Source organism: Ixodes scapularis, unplaced genomic scaffold (genome assembly GCF_016920785.2).
Source record: "Ixodes scapularis isolate PalLabHiFi unplaced genomic scaffold, ASM1692078v2 PGA_scaffold4__175_contigs__length_147842914, whole genome shotgun sequence".
Classification (NCBI taxonomy): Eukaryota; Metazoa; Arthropoda; class Arachnida; order Ixodida; family Ixodidae; genus Ixodes; species Ixodes scapularis.
This window is the reverse complement of record NW_024609879.1, coordinates 80,540,842-80,561,035: the sequence shown is the minus strand read 5'-3', so window position 1 is coordinate 80,561,035 and position 20,194 is coordinate 80,540,842. Positions and strand designations below refer to the sequence as shown.

Below are 20,194 nucleotides of genomic sequence, written 5' to 3'. Positions count from 1 at the left end.
GATTTAGCAGATACTTTAGAGTGCAAAAAGTCCGGAAAAAAAATGTAGAGGACGTCTGTCATGACTGTCTGCATTACATGAAGCAGAGTCTCCTTGTCACTCCTTTTAATGTTGCGGGACGACGACTGACGCCGATTGAACTCGAGAGGGGCACGAAAAAGGGAACGGGCTTCTTTGCAGGACCGGTAGCCACTCTTGCAACCCGGCACGGGCCCCAGGAATTGAGGTTAGGGGGAGTTCGGGGGGGGGGGGGGGGGGGGGGCATTGAGAATATAAGAGTCGTTGCGAATTAAAAGGGTGCTTTCGGAAAAACAAGGGGGAAGTCCACCCCCGCTGAAGGGGGTAGGAAAATCACTGCCCCGACACAAAACACGTCCCATCTCTCTTGTCCCGCCGTTTTTCTGTCATTGCACGCGTCGTCTACATCCCACTGAGCGGCACCGATCACAATCCAGCCATTCAGCCATTCAGCCATTAAAAAAAAAAAAAAAAACTGCAGCAAAACAAGGCGACGACGCGAACCACTAGATCACAAGCAGTACGACCACACGGCAATTTAAGCGGGAAGGAGCACGCCTGTTACCCGCAGCGCCCCCTGGCGTCCTTGCGCGCCGTCATCGCTGCGCCGACCTCCTCTCTCCGTTGCTTCTCGGCGCGGACGACACACTGCCCAGTTCTAGTACACCATACCGCAGAGGCACGCACACGGACTCTCGCGTTCACACCTACACACACACACAACGCACGTAAAAAATGCATTTAATTTTTTTAACATAATCTAAACCCTGAGACAAGGAGAAATAAAATAACGGAAAGGGCAAGTTGTTTTGTCTGTTATTTTGTTTATCATTGTCTCAGGGTTTACTTTCGTTCCTTGATCTTTCAAACCTGCCGGAATCTATACCAAAACTACCTCAAGTATAGTTTCGGTTTCTTTGCATGGACAGCGCTTTGAAATAAAACTGGTAAAACCGTAAAACCGGCCGGCCAACTCAGTCCATTTTTTCAATGGCGTCGCAGACTCGCAGTTTCATTTGGACGTGTCGTTTGGACGTGTTGACGGATTTAAAGGTGAGGTATTATCTGCAACATCCTTTAGAACACTTGTTATTTGTTCGGGAGCCTGGTAAGTGAATATAGAAACCTTTTATTGTTTACATTCGATGGGAGCGACCACATATGTCTCACTGTCTCTTTCGTGGTTTCGCGGATTGCTTTCGCTCTTTAAAAATACCCTGTGCCCAGAGTGCCCTCATTCAATTGCATTCTCACGGCGATATTTTGCGGTTCTTATGGTATCCGCGAGTTTATCGTTAATATTTTATTTTGAAGTTCTTCCGTGGTACTAGCGACATGATAACGGGGTGATCTGCTTTCAGCTTCTCAACCTGTACTATCGCGGACAAAATGAGCTGAAACAGCGCTCCGCCCTGCGCCGCCTGTCGCCTTGCTCCGCACGCATGGCGCACCCTGAGGCCGAGATAAATTCTCTCTTGCGCTCGCTGCGCCACTGCGCTCTTCCGTCCGTCTGTTAGCGAGACGGCTTGTGCGACAGCGGGCGTGTGCGTGGTAGGGCGGCAGGGGGGGGGAGGGGGGGGGGATGTGCATTGTTGAGGTTGTTCAGGCCACAGTTCAGGCGTTCCGCTCTAGGCAAGGGGTTTTGCGGTGCGGCAAAGTCGCTCCCACGCCACGAGGCGGCGTTTTGTTGCCTCCGTCGGATGATTCAAGTCCCCATGTGGCGTGTAATTTTCACGGTCACTGTCGTCGTCGTTGCTCTCCTCGGCCTCGTCTCCGTAGCCAAGGGCCTGTGCTATACCGCACTACAACGCGCTTTGCCCTTTCTGGTCGATGCTACTGCGTTGTCCCAAGATGTGTTCGACAGTCTCCTCGTCGCCGCCACAGAGCCTGAAGTTTGGATCTTCTCCATAGAGCTCAAATCTGCGTCTCTGGGTCAGTAGGGAGCCCGTTCGAGCCTGGAACAGCAGCGCGCTGGCTCGGTCTCCCTGCTAGTGTGGATAGGGCGCTGGTTCCTTCTTGTGTTTCCTGTACAGTTGGAGGCTCAGTATCCTCTGCATTGTCCTTCTCCAGTCCTCTATTCCGGCCCGTGTCACTTCTGCCCGTATTGTCCTCGCCCACTCCTGTTCCGTCATCACCAGATGTCTTGTTGTGCCCCCCACCGTACTTAGAATCTATGGTCTTTATTCTCTTCATCCAGCCTGTCTTGGACCCCTGATATCGGATGTGGTAGTACATCCTTCTGGCGTAGCTCTCCTGGGGAAGGAACTTTAGTCTGCCCATGTATGCAAGCTTCGACCTGGCCTCTCGTATCTTGTGGGTAGACATCCCATTTCCCCGGTTATTGCTGCGTTTGCTGTGCAGCTCAGCAGCCATCTCCCCAGTCTGTATTGATGTCGATCCAGACACTTTACCACTGTCTCGCTGTATGTAATCGCGTCATTCGCGTAAGTCGCTGCTTGGACTGCAAGGGATTTCCATAGTAGCCTCCCAACCGAGTGTCTATTGTATGAGTGCCTGGCGAGATGCCACACCACCCCCTTCAGTTTGTTTGACTTTTTAATTACGTTTTTTTCCTGTTTGGTCAGGTAGTCCATGCTGTGCGTTATTGTTACACCACGGTAATTGTAGGCTGTTGTTTTCTGTACTGTTTAATTTTGTAGGTAAAAGCTGGTGTCCAAATTCACGTTGGAGCCCATCCACTGCGTTCTTCCTGCATTAAATTTATGGTTGTCCCTCGCTGCCACCCCTGTGCAGATGTCAATCATGTGCTGCATATCGGTTGAGGACTCTGCGAGGAGCACCACATCGTTCGCAAAGGCCAGGCATGGGATGCGCGTGTATTCTTCTTCTCCGTCCTTGGTCGTAGTGCTCAAGCGCAACCCTGCCCCTTCCTCCTCCAGATGTTTGAGATGTTTGAGAAGGTCGTTTGTGTACACATTAAACAGTGTTGGCGATAGGGGACACCAATGTCTCGGTCCAATACTTATTGGTACTGGTTTTGATTTGTAGTTTTCTAATGTGTACCAGGCCTCGCAACCCCTGTACAAGCTCTTCAGGCGTTCGACACTTTCCTTTTCGAGTCCGCTTTTCTCCATCTTATCCCTTAATTTTTGGTGTGGTACTGCATCATATACTTTCTCTAGGTCTAGGAATGTCAGGAACAACTGGGAGTTTTGTATGTTTTTCATTTCTATGGCTTGGGATTAACATAAATAGGTTATCGCTTGTTCTTCTGTTTTGCCGAAAGCCATTTTGAGCTTCTACGAAAAAGTTGTTTTTATCATACAAGATCTGTAGCCTGTGGTTTATTATGCTTGCAAATAATTTGCAGACTGCTGATTATTGCGATTGGTCGATAGGCATTGAGGTCTTTTGGGTCTGCTTGTTTCCCTTTATATAGGAGCTTTACTCTTGCCTGTTTCCACACTTATGGTATTTCTGTTGACACCAGGCGTTCGTTAAAGCATGGTGTGAGGTTGTTTGCTTCCTCTTTTTTAATTGCCTTCAGGAACTCGTTCGGAATATCATCCATACCGGTTGCCTTCTTGTTTTTCAATCGTCTTATTTGCCTCTTCATTTCCCCCGTGGTTATGGGATCTAGTATGGAATGCTTCTGTATTTTGCGTTTTCCCAAAGTTTCTTTTTGACTGTATGTCTCTTCCGGGGTTTGCTTCAGTTTTTTGTTGTTGCTGTAAGAAGTACTCAGTCATCCATTCTTCTATTTCGCATTTTTCTTTCAGGTCTTTGCCCCCTCTTTGCAGCATACGTGTCTGTTCTTTCTTTTTTTCTGCATGCATTGTAGTAATTTGTCTCCAGAATTTCTCGTTAGATTTTTTCCCCTTTTGCAGTATGTCTTCCTCTGTCTTTCTGCAGAACTGTTGAATTTTTGTGGCCACTATACTTTGTTTCACCTTGTGTTATACCGCAGGAAAGACTACAAGCGCGACCTCCTTGCTCTATGGCACACCTCGGCGGCACAAGCTCTCGTGCACCAAGGGCAGCTGCCAACGCTATAAGCTCGCACTTCTAGCCTTCGCTGCGGTACAACATGAGGTGAAACGGGGTATAGTGCCTTCACTCGAACTTTTTCTTCTTCAAAACATTCCCACAGGTAGTCTTGGGTGTAGCCTTTTCGTTGTGCCCACCTGTGCTGCCTGTTGATCTCTCGTCTTCCCAATTGCCTCCTTTACCTCCTGTCGAACCAGGACCTTCGGTTTTATTGTTACCCTTTTCTGGTTTTTTCCACTGTTCTTTGGCTGTTTGGGTAATTAGGCTCATTAGTTCTTCATATGTGTTGCCTTTTGTAATTTTTTTTCTCCAATTCTGATGCAAATTTTTCTATTTTATCTTCTGCTCCTAGCTTCCAGTGGTTTTCCTGGATGTTTTTTTTCTTTTTTTTCTGTCTTTGGTTGTTGGTGTTTAGTTTTAGCAGTATTCTGTTATAATCGCTTGCACAGCTGCTTACCTTGCTCTCGTCTATGTGTATAGCATCTATCTTGATGTTTTCTTTGCCTGCCTCGTTGTTTATGAGCCCTATTGAAAAATCCGGCAAAAACTCCCAGTGATATTCGGTGGAAACGGGTTAATTTCCACTCATTTTCACCAGAAACCAGCGTAGCTTATCAGTTTTTTGGTGCGAATATTACCGGCTGCCACTTCCAGTAAACAGATTTCGCTGAACCTTTTACCGGAGCCACTTACGGTTAGAATCCGGCAAAAACTTCTGGTGACATTCGGCGGAAACGGGTTAATTTCCACTCATTTTCACCAGAAACCAGCGTAGCCGCTTTCGCTGGAAGTTATACCAGAACCACTTTCGATCACCCGCCGCTGGAATCCTACTGGAAGCCACTCTCGTTTGCCGGACACCGAACATCACTGGAAGCCGACGCAAGGGGAACTGCCAAAGTCAAGGAAGCCAAGAAGAGCAGGGGAACTGTGTTTGTAATGGCGGCCGGCAACGCAGCGGCATTCTCGTGAGTGCGTGTTTTAGCTCGAAACGACGTTGCAATTCTGCAAGAAGTGCGTGCAGCGAACTGTTTTGACGATCCAAAAAGGAGGGCACTTTCACCCCTTTTCATTCGAAACCAGTTTACCAGTCTTTGGTAGATTATTGGCCGGCAAACACATTTCACTGGAATGCCACCGGCAGCCCCTTTCGTATACCATGCAGACGACCCGGTTTTCCTAGAAATCTTACCCGAAACGGGTGACTCGCTTCCCTGTTTACCGACCTCCACTCAAAGCCGACGCGAGGGGAGGGGGAAGCCGCGACGAGCCGGCGACTGGGTGTATACATATGGTGCCTCGCGCCAAGGACGAGTCCCCACGCACCCTCTCTCCCTCGCATTGGGTTCGTGGGGAAAATGCAAGAGGGTCGTTCTGCTGACTTATTTTATTTTTATTTTTTCTTTGAAGACAACCGGTTTCTTTGTCCGTCAACGAGCAACGGCCGGTCAGAAAGGAACGCTCACTCTCGGCTCCGCGTTCCATGTGTTGTGACCTGTTTCTTACGCCTCTTTGTCCGTCCGTCTTCAGAAGCATCCAGCGAGCGAAAAAGACTGTGCCCAAGATTTCTCAACGTTGGCGGATGTTCGTTTCGCGGGTTCGTGGTTTTCGCTAACCGTGCTACTGACGCCTGGTGCACCCACGGGGACGGCATCAGGGACGACATCGTGAGTGTGCCCGGGATTTCTCAACGGCGGCGGATGTTTGTTCCGCCCGATCGTGGTTTTCGCTAAGCGTGCTGCTGACAGTATACCTGTGTGTGTCCATGTGGTGAACCTGCGCGGTTTTATATGTTGAACTACCGTGCGCCTACGACTTTACCCAGCGGCATTGTGAGTTTCCTTGAAAGATATCTTTTGCGGCAAAGAACTTGCATGGTTGTTCCTATTTGGTCTGATTGATTTTGTCTACAGCTGTGCAAATTGTTTTACTGGTATGGACCGTGTTAAATAAATACATAGAACCTTCAAGTCTATATGAACTAAGCACTTTAATTGTTATCGAATCGTCCAGCATCTGGTAAACATAACCAAACACTGTTCACAGGCTTCCTCCTAAGTGCCTTCGGTTGACGTCCGAAAACAGAAAAAAAACCCGGTAAACTCCGGCCAATCTGGTGATGTTCTGGTAAATTATGGCTTTACTGGAAGTGAAAAGAGTCCCATAATCCAGTAAAATAGACGTTTACTGGAAATAGACTCCCGGTAAAATTTTGGTTACATTCTGGTAAAATATTTGGTGAAATTCCGGTAAACATCCGGTAACATTCCTGTAAAACAACCGATGACATTCCAATAACAAATCCGTCGACATTCCGGTAAACTACGGCTTTACTGGAAGTGAAAACAGTCCCATAATCCAGTAAAATAGACTTTTACTGGAAATGACATTCTGGTAAAAAAATAATTTTCAATAGGGAGGATATTGTCAATTGTTGATTTTTGGTTGTTGCGGCTCCGGGTTGTTTTTCCCTTGCATTGTGGCTCCAGGTTAACTATAGTTAAAGGGGCAGGTTCAACAATTTTATGGGTAAAAGAATTTGCATCTCCTCATTTTTACGTTGTTTATCGTGCCCCGGAGGATAGAGAAACCATTTCCTTCCTTCAAAATGTCGCGATTCCGCTGCATAATTGCAAAGCAAAAGCCGAGCTTTTTCCCCCACTTGCAGCCGCAAGTGGCAGCCGGAGGAACTACGGCTAGAAGATTACGTGACTTCGCTCGGCTCTAAGCTGCAGCCTAACGCCCGCTAATGTCAGCAGAGAGAGGGAGAGGAAGTGTCCTCCGAGACAGCACACGGGAACCCACACGGCACTCCGAAGGATGTCACTAGGAGGGGGACCGGGTGTGACCCTGAAGACTGGGAGTGAGTTGAGGGGTGCCCGAAATGCCAATATTTATCTTTTTGTATGCAACAACTAGCACACGCAGGAGAAATCGGTTTTATGTTTGTTACTTCAGAAGTGTCACAGGGCAACTTCCACAAATTTTTGACCGAAGTCCGGAAATCGTTGCACCCCCCCCCCCTTTATGCTGTGTTTTTTACTAGTTTCCTGAGTTCTGCTGCTTTGCTTTCCCTACCATCCAGTTTTAATATGTGGCAGTTAAAGTCACCCACAATCATTATCGGTTCATTTTGGAAGGTTGAGCCAATGTCTTTTGAGATGCAGTCGTAAATTGATTTGTTCCATGCCGGATCTTCATGTGCCGTTGCCGAGTAGGTTGTGCAGATGGCGCCACTTGCCCTCGAGGCTTCCAGCGCTCCCTCAATGGTCTAACCCGAGCGACTGGCAGCAAAGTTACAGTACCTGACAAAAGTATTGTATCCTTGTCCCCAACTTTGTCGGTTCTTTATAGAAGGAAATAAAACTAATTAAACCTAAAATTGTAGTCACATGAATTTTTTTTTTCTGTGAAAAGGCATTTTGATAAATACCGAAGCAGACATTATCTGCTTCTGTCCTCGCGAACGTCAACTGTCGTTTACATGCACTTGCATTAATTGTTTATGTTCATTTTTATTTTGTTACCAACTAGCGTTCCTTAGGCTGCAATTAACGCGTGAGCAACATAGTCTGGGCCCGTTTGCTTGAAGCGCTAACAGCTGCTAAAGTTAGCCGCAGTACCTAGGAGAGGGATTATTATATCACGTGACTGGCTCGGTAGGGATGCGGGGAAACGTGGCGGTGCCCCGGTGAGTGAGTGCCGCTCGCTTTGGAACTAATATGTCGTTGTAGCTGTAATATCGGGCGCGTTAGTCAGCAACGAATGGTGCAGGAGGCTTTCGCTTTGCCTTACCTCACTTAAATCGCAAAGCATGAGCAATGACCTTGCCCCATCTTTTTTATAGTCTTTTGATTCTGGCCATTACTAAGCCTAAATGAACGCGATAATTGTCGGCATGGCAACGTCTTTGGAAAGCGGATTGCCTTGACTCAATGGGCCAGGTATTGATAGCACACAAAAGCTGACGGCGTCCCATTAGACCTTTTTTTAAACTACCCAAGCATCGAGAACAACGCTGGAAGTGCGATTCTACGGTCGGCGCGCGCTGGCCTTTCTCTTATAAAAGATTCGTAGTAAATAATCATAATAAGGCTTTGACGAACGTGTGTGCGAGGCAAAATTTGTTTTGGACTTTTTGATTTAGAACAATTACTACTGCACACGCTAGCACGTGCAATACCTGTAACTACACTCGGTGCTTGAGAAATTTAGAAAAAGGTCTATTGGGACGCTGTACAAGCCTGCACAACGTCTTTGCGGAGCAAGCCACTGAGCTGCTTCGCCTAACTGCACCTAGCCGCCTAACTGCACAAACAATTTTGTTCTTGGAGTCCCTCAACCAGGGAAAGCAAATGGGAAAACTAAAAGTGTCCTAATGTCACTCTTCTTTTTTATTTTCCCTGGAGTACATGTGAACGAATAACAAAAAATACACCCGTTATGTGGCATACTTACCTTTGGTAATGGAGCATTTCGCATCATTGGTGATTTCCTTCTCTTGCAATTAGAATGTGCAAACACTGTTGGAATGGCAGTCTGTTTCAGCTTCTTCCAACCACCTGCGCAATTTCGCTCAAACTGGGATTCTTCAAATTGCCTAGAAAAATATAATATATTTTACCTAACAATGCCCTATAATTAACATTTGCACGCTTAGTTGCATCATGTACATTAAATCCAGGACAACTTATAACTTTCAATTTACTTAGCAGTCACTAGTTTAAACAGGGCTGTCATAACCAGGGCCCCTTAGAAGTTGCAGATAGTGAACATGAGAAATGCGCATAATTAAAATAACTTTGCCATTTTGTTTTGTTTCATTTAAATTCCATGTGCTCGTATATCTTTATGCAACAAACAAGGATTGTAGCTTTAGTGATCGCACATGCTTATCTTGATTGCAACGAACTATAATTATGTCTCACTTTCTTGAGTTGAGCCAAAGTTTGAACTGCATATATGACCAGATCAATGCTATTTACAGTAATTTATAAATCCATACCATCCGTGATTGTAGCTGTAGATGCGATCACGCAAGGCACGGGTGATCATTTCCATAGTGGAAAGTTTTTGGAATAAATGAAAAGATTCTTACCTCACAAAGTCGGGAACCAGCCGTTGGCGTCCACGTGTCGCGCTTTATTTTTATTAGCCAGAGTTTCCCTCATTTTTTTCTTTCGGAATAATAAACAACCGAAAGCCGTCATGGCTGCTGTTAGAGCACCCGACGGCGCAGCAACAAATCATTTTCGTCTTTGAAAATAAAAGCTCAGAAAATCAAGGAGCCGGTAAACCTCCAGGGTAGCCTATGCACATGTACGGGGAATAAGAACAAAAATGGTGGTCGGGAACGTGTCGATTGCAGCGGGTTCGTCGTTGCCACGCGGTTGCTAGGGCCAACGTCAATGCCGGTGGGAGGAGTCAAGGGTCCGCCTGGGTTCACCGAGGACAATGGATGGCCAAACTCTCCCCTATCTATGGCTCTGACTTTTGGCAGATGGAGGCACCATCTGTGAGATGCTGTCACAAACAGCGGCATTCTGTCTGCTGCTTCTCAGGGACGGCGTCCTCTCATAGTCAAAAACAGTTTTCCACTTCTAACTTTTTATTCTGGTAATGATATGCATTAAAACTTAAGCATCTCGCTTGAACGGCTGCGGCTATGTTCCAACAAAGTTTGAGCTTTCTCCGAAGTCTAGTTTATTTTTGCGGTGCGAAAACCAGGGTTCGATTTTTTCAGGGACATTCTGTACAATAAGCTATTGCACCCTCCTCCTTGTTAAAAGTTCTAGTTGTTAGGGTGTTTTACTTATTATATGGTGTGTCTCTCTTCATGATATAAACCACAGTGAAGTCTGAATTCTTGTGCTAGGTGCCACCCTCACCAGGCTGAAGCTGACATGATTAGCAAGCATCGTAACGTGAGTTGAATGAAATGACAGCATAAATTGACTACTGTGTGGATGTTCGTGCTTCATGGCAGTCATGCAATAACAGTTGCCTTGACGTCACTTGTATTGATGGAAGGTTGCCCTATTATGTCAGCAAGAACTATTATTTGTTTTGATTAATTTAGGGAGCTTGTGGGCCATTACATGGAGTAACTTTGTACAGCATCCTTGTCTAAGGGCTATACCATATTTGCTGTTGTGCTTCCTGTTGGAGGATAATGCCTTATTTGCATTGCATTCCAAATCTCACTTTTTAATTACTTCAATAATACCTAGTAGCTGGCATTTATGTCAGCTTCTGCCACATCAACCCATGACCTTTGATTGTGTGCCAAACACACCACTAAATAGAAATTGCTTCATTATTACATTTTGTTCCTCCATATGGGAATCCCAGCAATTACATTCTCCAACGGTATTTTGTAATATTCACAATTTCAAATTATGCTAACAATTTCATTAACCTCCAAGTCACTCATTGACTGATCAATTATTTAAATAAATGTCAACTGTTAATCGGTTGCAAGTTTCTAATTAATGCACAGTCCCACCCTGCATTACTGTTTGTGTATAATATCAGGAAATGTTGATTAAACATACAGGTTATTTCATAACAACTTTTTATGTCTGACCCATTATATTCATTGTTTTCTAGATAAGTTTGGAGTTATACAAGAGAGTGCTTATCTTAAAATTAAGCCATACCACTGGATGTACACTAGTGTGTGACCGATACATATGTTCCCAGTGAAATGAAAGAAGGCATTTAAGAAGGGCAAGCCACTTGCTTTGCTGTTTGTCTTGTCTTCTTCTAAGTGTTCTAAGTCTTGTCTTCTTCTAAGTTTACGTCTAAAAGTGTTAAAGTGAAATTTGCTGCTGCAGGACTGGTTTTCCTGACTCAGCTGGTTTGTCTGGCAGCTTGCAACCTATGGGAACCTGAGGAACTGCATCACAAGAGTGAAAGGGACGCCCACCCAGCACTTCTTCGAGGGTGGTGCCTTGAAGGGAGAACTGCGCCTAAAGTGAATGCCATGGCAGGTGGGTCATTACAGTGAACCCCTAGCACAAATAATCCCAAACAAAAAATTATTAACAAATGGGTTAGAAACAAAGAATGGAAATATGGAAAAAGAGGTGGAGGTGAACACACCGTAGCACTGTGTTTTATGCATCTGTTCTCTTCTGTCCTTTGCACCGTTTTTTGTTTTTGTCTTAAATGATGGTTTATCATTTAGTCAGTATCAGCACTAGTGAACAAAAGTATGCTCTCAATCATTCCTATGAATTAACTGTGTGCTTGCAATTTAATCACAAACATTATTTATGCTTGTGTCTAGAAATGTAACTCATACAGTATATTAAAGGGACATTGATAGGGTGTTTATGCTTGTCGAGGTTTTTGTTTGAACATGACCTACGATATTCCAACTACCCAGAACATTACTTGCGGATCCAAATTTGTTTGTTTCTGCTCAAAACAGCCATTCTTGAATTGGTTGCTTGCTATCGCATTCACTCTCTTTTTCATGGTTATCTGGGGTTTAAACTGTATGTACCAAATGTATTCAAAGTTTTGCATCATCTAAGGCACACACGCAACATTAAAAAAAAGAAGAATATGAACCCCATTTTTGTGGTCTCCAAAAGCCAGCAAAAATGCTGAAGGAAAAAAAATCCTGCACAGATCACAGGAAGTCTTTATACATATCATATTCAATACAGCGACGTACTGCGGGCTGGACGATACGATGGTGATGCATGATGCACCAACGGTGCGACAGATGAGGGGGCTTTACTTCGGAACGGTCATTTGTGATACCAGCCAATTGATCTTCAAGCGCAGACATCGAGCGTTTGGCGTGCGAAATAATCGCACAACAAACGGTGCACGCAAATTCGTCATCGTCGTCTTTTCGGTTTCGAACTGCAGATTTTTTTTGGCTTTATTAAATATATATGTGGCTGTGTAGTAAAATATTTCCTGACTAGTCTCTCGACACAAATTAAATCGCCTGGCAAAAAAATGAAAAAAATATGCACATTTTTAGGGCGTGTTAGTGTCTCTTTAAAGAACAAAACCGAGGTGCAAGCTGGCACAGGTTAAACAAGGTAAATTACCCAATACAGTAGTAGGGATTCATGAAGGATGATGCAAACACTGAAGTCTAAAACAATGGGCTAAAATAAATAGGCAACCCTGAAGAGGGAGACACAAAGGCACTCTTTACAAATAATATTTTCCTGCTTACAACCACTCTATAAAGGGAATTCGTTCCCGGATATTGCAGCATTCTACTGTACTTACGCAACCCCGAAGGTCCCCAAGACAACAAACGAAACGAAGCAACCTACGAACCTCTGAGTAAATGTGGTTTAAAGAAGAATAGCTTGAGTTTTTAACCTAGGAAGTACAAAAACATCATACACAAGGTCAAGTTTCCAAAAACGGATGGACATCGAACTTGTTTCTAATGAAAAAATACTGGCAAAAAGCAGTGGCATAGCCAAGATTTTTTTTTTCTTTTTAGGGGGGGGGGGGGTGGCTGGGATGTCCATTACTTGGGGTTCGGAGAGGGGTAAGGGGTCAAAATGCTTGTGTATAATATTATAGGGTCGGCTGGATTTCGGGGTGGGGCTGAAGCCCCATAAGCACCCCTCCCCCTCCCTGGCTACGTCCCGTACGCCTGTTCCACTCAGAGTCGAAACACAGAAAGGGCTTAGTCAACGCATTTCTATGCTTTATTATTATTATTATTATTAATTCTTGCAGTATATGCTTGTAGTCATTCCCTTTGGTCAAAACTCTTTCAACAGGATCCCATAAGGGCGCACAAATATTACATTTAATCAAGTGGTTTTTTTTTTTGTTGCTTTTCTTGCAGAATTTTGTTGCAAAGATTGCATAAAAGCGGATCTGTATTTGGAACTGTGAAAACATTCGAGGGAATAATTGTGACCCTTTATGGATCTGTCCTGAAAAAGTTTTGACCCAAGAGAATGTCCACAAATTTATACTGAAAGAATCAGTAACAAAATTGAAGCTTGTAACTGTGGTGAATAAGTCTTCCCTATGTTTTGACTGTGAGTGGAAGAACTTTTTTAGCCTATATCTTTTTCCCTAGAACCAGGTTTGATGTCCCTCTCTTTTAGCAAGTTAATGTTGTGTATGGTGCTTTTCTATTCTCTAGGCTCTAAGCTCGAGGGTATTCCCTGTTTCTTTGATCACATTTACACAGAGGTTAGTAGGTTGCTTCTTTGTATCTCTGTCCTTGAGTATGTTGGGGGTCGTGCTGAGTCCTGGACAGTGCAAGCTGAAATGTCACTGCAATGACCGAAATCCACTGCTTGCTGGGCTTCTACAAGAGATGCTGAAGTAGCAATAAGAGGTGGTTTGAGGACAAGAGTGCATGGCCACTGCTATGCTACTCTGCCTGTTTCTCATTGTTTAGGAGCACCTCGATTTGAGTCATCTTTATGTTTTGCTATCGCCTAGCCATGCTTGTTGGCGCCTCAATTATCTGGGCCGGTGGCCTTTGTACCAGACAAATAACTTTGTCCTATGACTCAGCAGGCAAACATAATGGTGACTATAAACAATCCCAGAAGCAGCACATCTGCAGCAAGGTGTGCAGTTCTCAACCATGATCAGGCCGAGTCAGGCATCATGCCACTGCAATCTCTTCTGAACGTTATCTTTTATCGCTAGTTGAAGTTTTCTTGCTAAGGCAGTGCCACTGTTGTCAGTCATCGCTTGGTCATTTCAGCTTCTAGCAACAATGACTGGACTGTAGGGCTGAGCATTGATTATAAATTTAAACCTCATTATAATTGCCATCCTTTAACCGATTATTAATAGATTAATCATTCTCATTCCTTTCCATGCATACTCAAAATTATATATATTTTTGTTTGCCTTTGCTGAATGTTTGATAAACAGTATACAAAATTGATTATGAATCAACTTCAATACATAGTTGACAACAGTTTGAGGACACACTCGCAGATTGTTACTTGAGTTGCATGAGGCAAAGAGGTTTGTTGATTTTCATCGGCAAGAGTGGCTTCCTTTGATTGTTCTCACTGCTCTAAACAGACACTCAATATATGTTAAACTGGCCAGAGCACATGTAACCCCCTGCACCTTGTCTGGAGTTACAAATCTTGCCCAGGTTACAGTTTATTTTAGGTTAAAATTTCACCTAAACTTTGCCCTTCATATACATGTACTCGGCCATTTATCTATGGTAAAAGCATTTAATTTTGATTTTGTTTTGGTTCGTCAAAGTTTTACCGGTTGACCGGATAAACAGAATATTCCAGATTAAAGCAATATTTGATTAATTGGTCGGTTATTCTATTCATTGCCCAGCCGTACTCTTCAATAGAAGACACTAAGGTCCAGCAAAATATTTTTCTTTTGGAGATGGTTGTAAGTGGAAGTGCACCCATGGAAAGGGTTTCTTAAAGTCTCCCTCTATATGTTCTGTTGTGTGCCACTTAATTAAGAACTTTTCTCTCCATTTAAATTTAGCTGAGCCCCAGTCTTCGGTACATTCATCATAAGAAATTTCTTTTACAATGAAACTTCAAGGCAATGTCAAAATTATTGCAAGTTGAAGCAAACCAAAATTACAGAATGAAGTGATTGTTTCCTCTTTTGTTTAAAGAGAACTAATGTTTATCAATATTTTGTTTGAAGGTGCTTTTACTACAAAAGGTGTCGCCAACCTCTGCTCAAGACCATGTGGCTTGCGGCTTTAAAACCCATCACATTCAAGTGTTATTTAAATTTTTATCTTCATCATCATCATTTTCTTGAACCACAGCATTAGAGCACCAGTTTTACAAGAAACTTCCATTGTGGGGGGGGGGGGGCAGAGACTTATGCTCTTATTAATTGTGCAATGACAGTGCAGCCACCAACTGCCATTTCTAGTGAAATAGCGGTCTCTGGTGTAACAAATCCAACAATGAACAGTGTGGAATAATGAAAAACAGTCCACTGCTGTTTTTCCAAAGTCCAGTGACTTGCTTCTGCAGGCATTTATGGTTTTCCAATGCAGTGTAACTGTGATCAAACCAAAACAGAAGATAGAGATGTGCTGCGTTAATGGTCCCTAGACCTTCCCAGTGGTGATGCTCCTCCTCACCTTTTCCTAGGCAACGAGCGAGAGGACTCTTCACTAACGTAATCCATCTTGGGCTTCTGGTATAACGAAGGCCACTGGGAGGGGCTCGAGGGCAGTCTGCCTTGAGGGGAAGTTGACTTCTTGATTGCTGCTACTTGGGGACTCCAAGATAGATGGACGAGGCTTTTCAGCAGACCTAGGCTATCCTGGAGTTTGGGGTGGGAAGTTTGCGAGTTGTGTTACTTTCCTACATGGCGACAGCCGCCTCCTGTGCATAAGTGAACTGGTGCTCATCTTTGTGTAAGGTTGCTATTCATGTCACTGAAGGAAGCTTTACACTTCTGGTGTGGCATGTCATTTATTTGGCAGCTAGAAAAGCTGTTGCTTGAAGTCAATGTTCAGGCTCTTGGTTTTTGGAGGACCGGAAATATTTTCTAATACACTTGACTCTCAGTAACTCAAACTCCTGGAAGCCACAGACTTTAATTTGAAATATGGGAAGTTTGAATTATCGGAAATTTATGGAAAAGTGATATGAGGCAAAGTATGAAATCGCTATGAGAATAACTACATATACCAAGCAGTTTTTTTATACTATACTCTGCATAGGCCTATTTAAAAAAAGGGCACACATAAAACATTGGTGAGGCTTAAAGCAAATATTAATATTGGCCGATTATTTTCTAATTGATTATAGAATAGTTTCTCAAAGCCTTTTACTACTGTTGTGCCGTGCTTAAACAAAAATTCAGCTTAACTTGTGAAGGTTGTTCCCAACCTTCCCCTTGTCCACTTCTAAGCTCAGTTTGTTTTAATAGAACTACATCTATGAACTGTGGCCTCTGTAAGTCCAATGCCTACATTGGGGTGGCATGTAAATGACAGATTTCACATAAAATTAAACTCAAAGAAACGCCCAGCTATCCTAATCGAAGGAATTTATAAATCTGCTTGCTATATGCAAATATTCTTTCTTTCATCTGGAATTTAATGCCCCTTAGAAAAATCTAAGCACAAATAATGAAAGCAGATTGTCAGGACAGTGCTCCTTCCATAATCGGGATGGGTTAGTCCCATCGAGTATGCTTCTCACCTAGCACCCGTATACTGCGGCAAAGCACTGACCACGAGCTTCGCGTGTATTGCTTTTCCGGAGTACACAGGTACTCGATGAGAAGCGCACTCAACGGGGCTAACCCTCCGCAATGGACAAATAGTGTGAATGGAGCGCAAACATTGTTTGAATTAAACAGCTTATAGATGCATTAAAACATAGCGAAAAAATGAAATTTTTAAATTTGTTTGAATTAACTGGCAGTACGAAATATCAGAGTTTGATTTATTGTGAGTCCACTGTACTTTTTTTAGTTCAGGCAAAACAGTATTTAGTGGCAGCTGTCAATGCAAATAGTAGTGGTTGTATACTTCATATACTTTTTTTCAGGTGCCGTAGTTTTACAGTTTTAGAGGATTTTAAACGATCACATGAAATTGGTAATACAGCACAGCATTATGCTGTAACTCGCCTCTGGCAAGCACAGTCCAGTGTTACAAGCAGATTATACTTTTTCATGCAGCCAAATGAGTGGCAATTCTTCGGTTTTCTCCTTGTCTAGTTTGGTGGAAACATTGTTCTGAAATGGTGACATGAAAAGAAGCTATTAGTCTAAATTAAATTTTGTTTGTCTTGATCCTATAAGTGAATTGCTCTCATAACATTTTGCAGGCATTGCGCTGAGGCTTGGGCCATGTGGAACTGGAGGCAGCCAAGTCATCAAAGAAGATAGGACTTCGGCTCATTCAGAAACCATGTGAACTACGGCACAAGAGGCTCAGGGCACCGGGACAGCTGGCTGAATAAACAGCTAAGCCTTTCAAACATTGAAGTGTGTGCTATCCCAAGGAGAGTAGTTTGAAGGGGATTAGAGTTTTAGACCTCAAAGCAAATAAATATATTTTTTCCTGCCAAAGGTTAAATACTTCTTGAACAGCCCTGATTAAAAAATACAAAAGAGTTATACAAAGAAGGCGGACAGGACAAACATCTTTCGAATTTCAACACATTGGTGTCCTCTTTTGCTGGTATAAATTGACTAACCTGGGGACATGCACTTTTAATCTGACAGTGAATCGAACTGATGACCCTTTCTTACCGTGTTCATTGAATTCATGATCAGTTACCAACAGCCTGGCCACCAACACCTTTGAAATTTTTGGACTAGGTAATATATATATCCTTCGGAGACTATATTCTTGTGAAATCGGTAAACTGTTTCTCTGTTGTTTCTTTGCCTAGTAGATAACATACACTGTAAATGACACCAATTTTTTTCGTACACCCGTACGGGGTGACAAGAAACATTGCACATCATTTGTGCCAGACTTCGGAGGTGGTTGTTGGAAAGCTAATGCAACTGCAATTTAGCCTAGAGTTTGATTATCATGAGCAATTGCAACTAGGTAGGTTTTGTCAATCTTTTTTCTTTTTGCACAGCGAAGCAGCAGGTGCTGTAACATGAAAGTTCAATAAGAATGGGTGCGTCATATCATGTTCAGATCACAAAGACCTCAACCTGGATGCCTCCTAGCTGATCCACCCCAGTGCCTTGAGTGCATAACAGTGATGCCTAGAGCTTGAGTATTGTTGCCTGCAACATGATGAACCTACAAACACAAACATCTGTTCTCGCATGTTATTTTGCCTTTAGATTGGGGAGAAAACTGCTGTCTGCTATACCTTTAGTGGCAATGAAAATGCCACAGCTAGCATTATTTGCCCCATGGCCGAGGTGAAAATGACCTTCGGCTATGTCTTTGTGGCCAGGCAAATGTCACATTGTTTTCTGCTCAATGGTCGAGGTGAAAACAAAGCCAGACTAATGCCGCGTCGGTATTTGCTCTGTGGCCAGGCTGAAAACAACCCTCGGATATACCTTTGTGGCCTAGCAAATGCCGGCCCTCGGTCTTTGCTTAATGGCCGAGGTGAAATCAAGGCCTCGGTGGCCTAGCACATGCCGGCCCTTGTTTTTTGCCCAATGGCCGAGGTGAAAACGAGACCTCGGTTATACATCTGTGGCCAGGCTAATGCCGCGTCAGTATTTGCTCCATGGCCAGGCTGAAAACGACCCTTGGATATACCTTTGTGGCCTAGCAGATGCCGGCCCTCGTTCTTTGCTCAATGGCCAAGGTGAGAACAAGGCCTCGGTCGCCTAGCAAATGCCGGCCCTCGGTCTTTGCTTAGTGGCCAAGGTGAAATCAAGGCCTCGGTGGCCTAGCAAATGCCGGTCCTTGTTTTTTGCCCAATGGCCGAGGTGAAAAGACCATTCCATTTAGCGCTCTCTGGGCGGCACCATTTTGTTCGACCGCAGCGCCCTCTCCACACATCCGGGAAGTTCAGCGGGTTCGGCGGGGTAAAACGAGAGAGAGGGCACGCCGCCGACTCCGCTAGCAGACGACAAACCGGGAGGTTGCCGTTCTCCATCTTTGGGCTGTATCGGCGGGCTCTACCGAACACCGAACTCTCGCTCATGGCTGCCGTTGTGAAGTGGTTCGCGTTCTTACAATAGTTGTGGCTACTCCAAAATCAGCCTGTAGCTCTGTTGTTCTATTTTGCTAAATGATAAACTAGCGTATGTTTTTTCGGTTACTTAAATAGCAGTTGAGTCAGCCGGCAGTACTACCCTCAACTACTGCGTGTATTGCGGCAGGAGAGCACGTTTTTATTTATTATTTCAGACTTCCACTCATGGTCGCTAAAGGCCTACACCAGTACGAACGTTTGTATAGTAAAAAAGGTACAGCAACCGGATTTTCTTTTCGCCAAAGAGACCGGCCAATCTGACACAGTTTTCCCTATTTTTGTTTTTTATTTGCACGCGGGTAACAGTGCAATTGGACCCTGTGAGTCTTTTTATCTAGCATAGTATTACACGATAACTGGCATACCAAAATCTGCGCATCTGCGCTTGAAAGTTCCAAAATGACGCGATTTTAAACAGAATTTGCACGCCAGCCGGACGCTAGCTACAGCCCACTCGGCGGAGCGGACAGCTTGCGGGGGAGAGGGGGAGTGCATTTTTTTTCTCTTTTACCCTCTCTGCTATGACCCTAATGGAACGGTCTATACATCTGTGGCCAGGCTAATGCCGCGTCAGTATTTACTCCATGGCCAGGCTGAAAACGACCCTTGGATATACCTTTGTGGCCTAGCAGATGCCGGCCCTCGTACTTTGCTCAATGGCCAAGGTGAAAACAAGGCCTCGGTGGCCTAGCAAATGCCGGCCCTCGGTCTTTGCTTAATGGCCAAGGTGAAATCAAGGCCTCGGTGGCCTAGCAAATGCCGGTCCTTGTTTTTTGCCCAATGGCCAAGGTGAAAACAAGACATCGGTGGCCTGGCAAATGCCGGCCCTCGTTTTTTTGCCGTGTGGCCGAGGTGAAAACAAGGCCTTGGCAACTGGGCGAATGCCGGGCTAGGCCCTTCCTTGGTGGCCAACATGTAAAAAAATACCTTGGATGGCCGGGAGTTTGCCGAGCACTGCCCTTTGCCAATGGCCGAGCTGAATTCGAGGCATCGGTGGCCTGGCTTTTGCCGACCATGGTTTTTGGTTGTCCACCAAGGATTTGCCGGTGGCCGACCAAATTGATCGTTGGCCTAGCAATGGCCGAGGCATGGCCGATGATTTTAGAAAATTCTGTGCTACTTGGGCATTCTCCGCATGGACTTTCTGTGTGAATACGGCTCTGTCATCAATCTTGGAGATTCACGCTGCGTACACCAGTTCCGCCACGAGAGAAGCACCAGCCAGCGTCAGGCGCCGTCCTAGTCGCTGCCAACCACGTGAACCTACCGCCGCGATCAAGTGCTGTTGTACCCGTCATGACCGATGCAGCTACCTGCGGCGAAATTGTTCTAGACGGAAACGTGCAATTGCTCCTGGGATGAAGTATAGGCGTCGAAAGGGGGGTAACTGAACTCCTGATTGGAGGCACTGTTGTCCTCGTGACGAACTTCCGTCAAGAAACGCACCGCCTCACAAAAGGTGCCGCTATGGGACACATGAAGGAAATCCGGAACTAGGTCCAAAT

The 20,194-nt window shown here is 44.6% G+C and overlaps 1 long non-coding RNA gene across 1 annotated transcript; it reads left to right on the top strand.

The window, feature by feature from the left end:
* The first annotated feature begins 9,913 nt into the window (after positions 1–9,913).
* On the top strand, positions 9,914–16,995 carry LOC120848070. The gene is made up of 3 exons (XR_005717544.1): positions 9,914–9,950; positions 10,899–11,018; positions 16,836–16,995. It is a non-coding gene; the product is annotated as an uncharacterized LOC120848070 (long non-coding RNA).
* Positions 16,996–20,194: the final 3,199 nt, after the last annotated feature.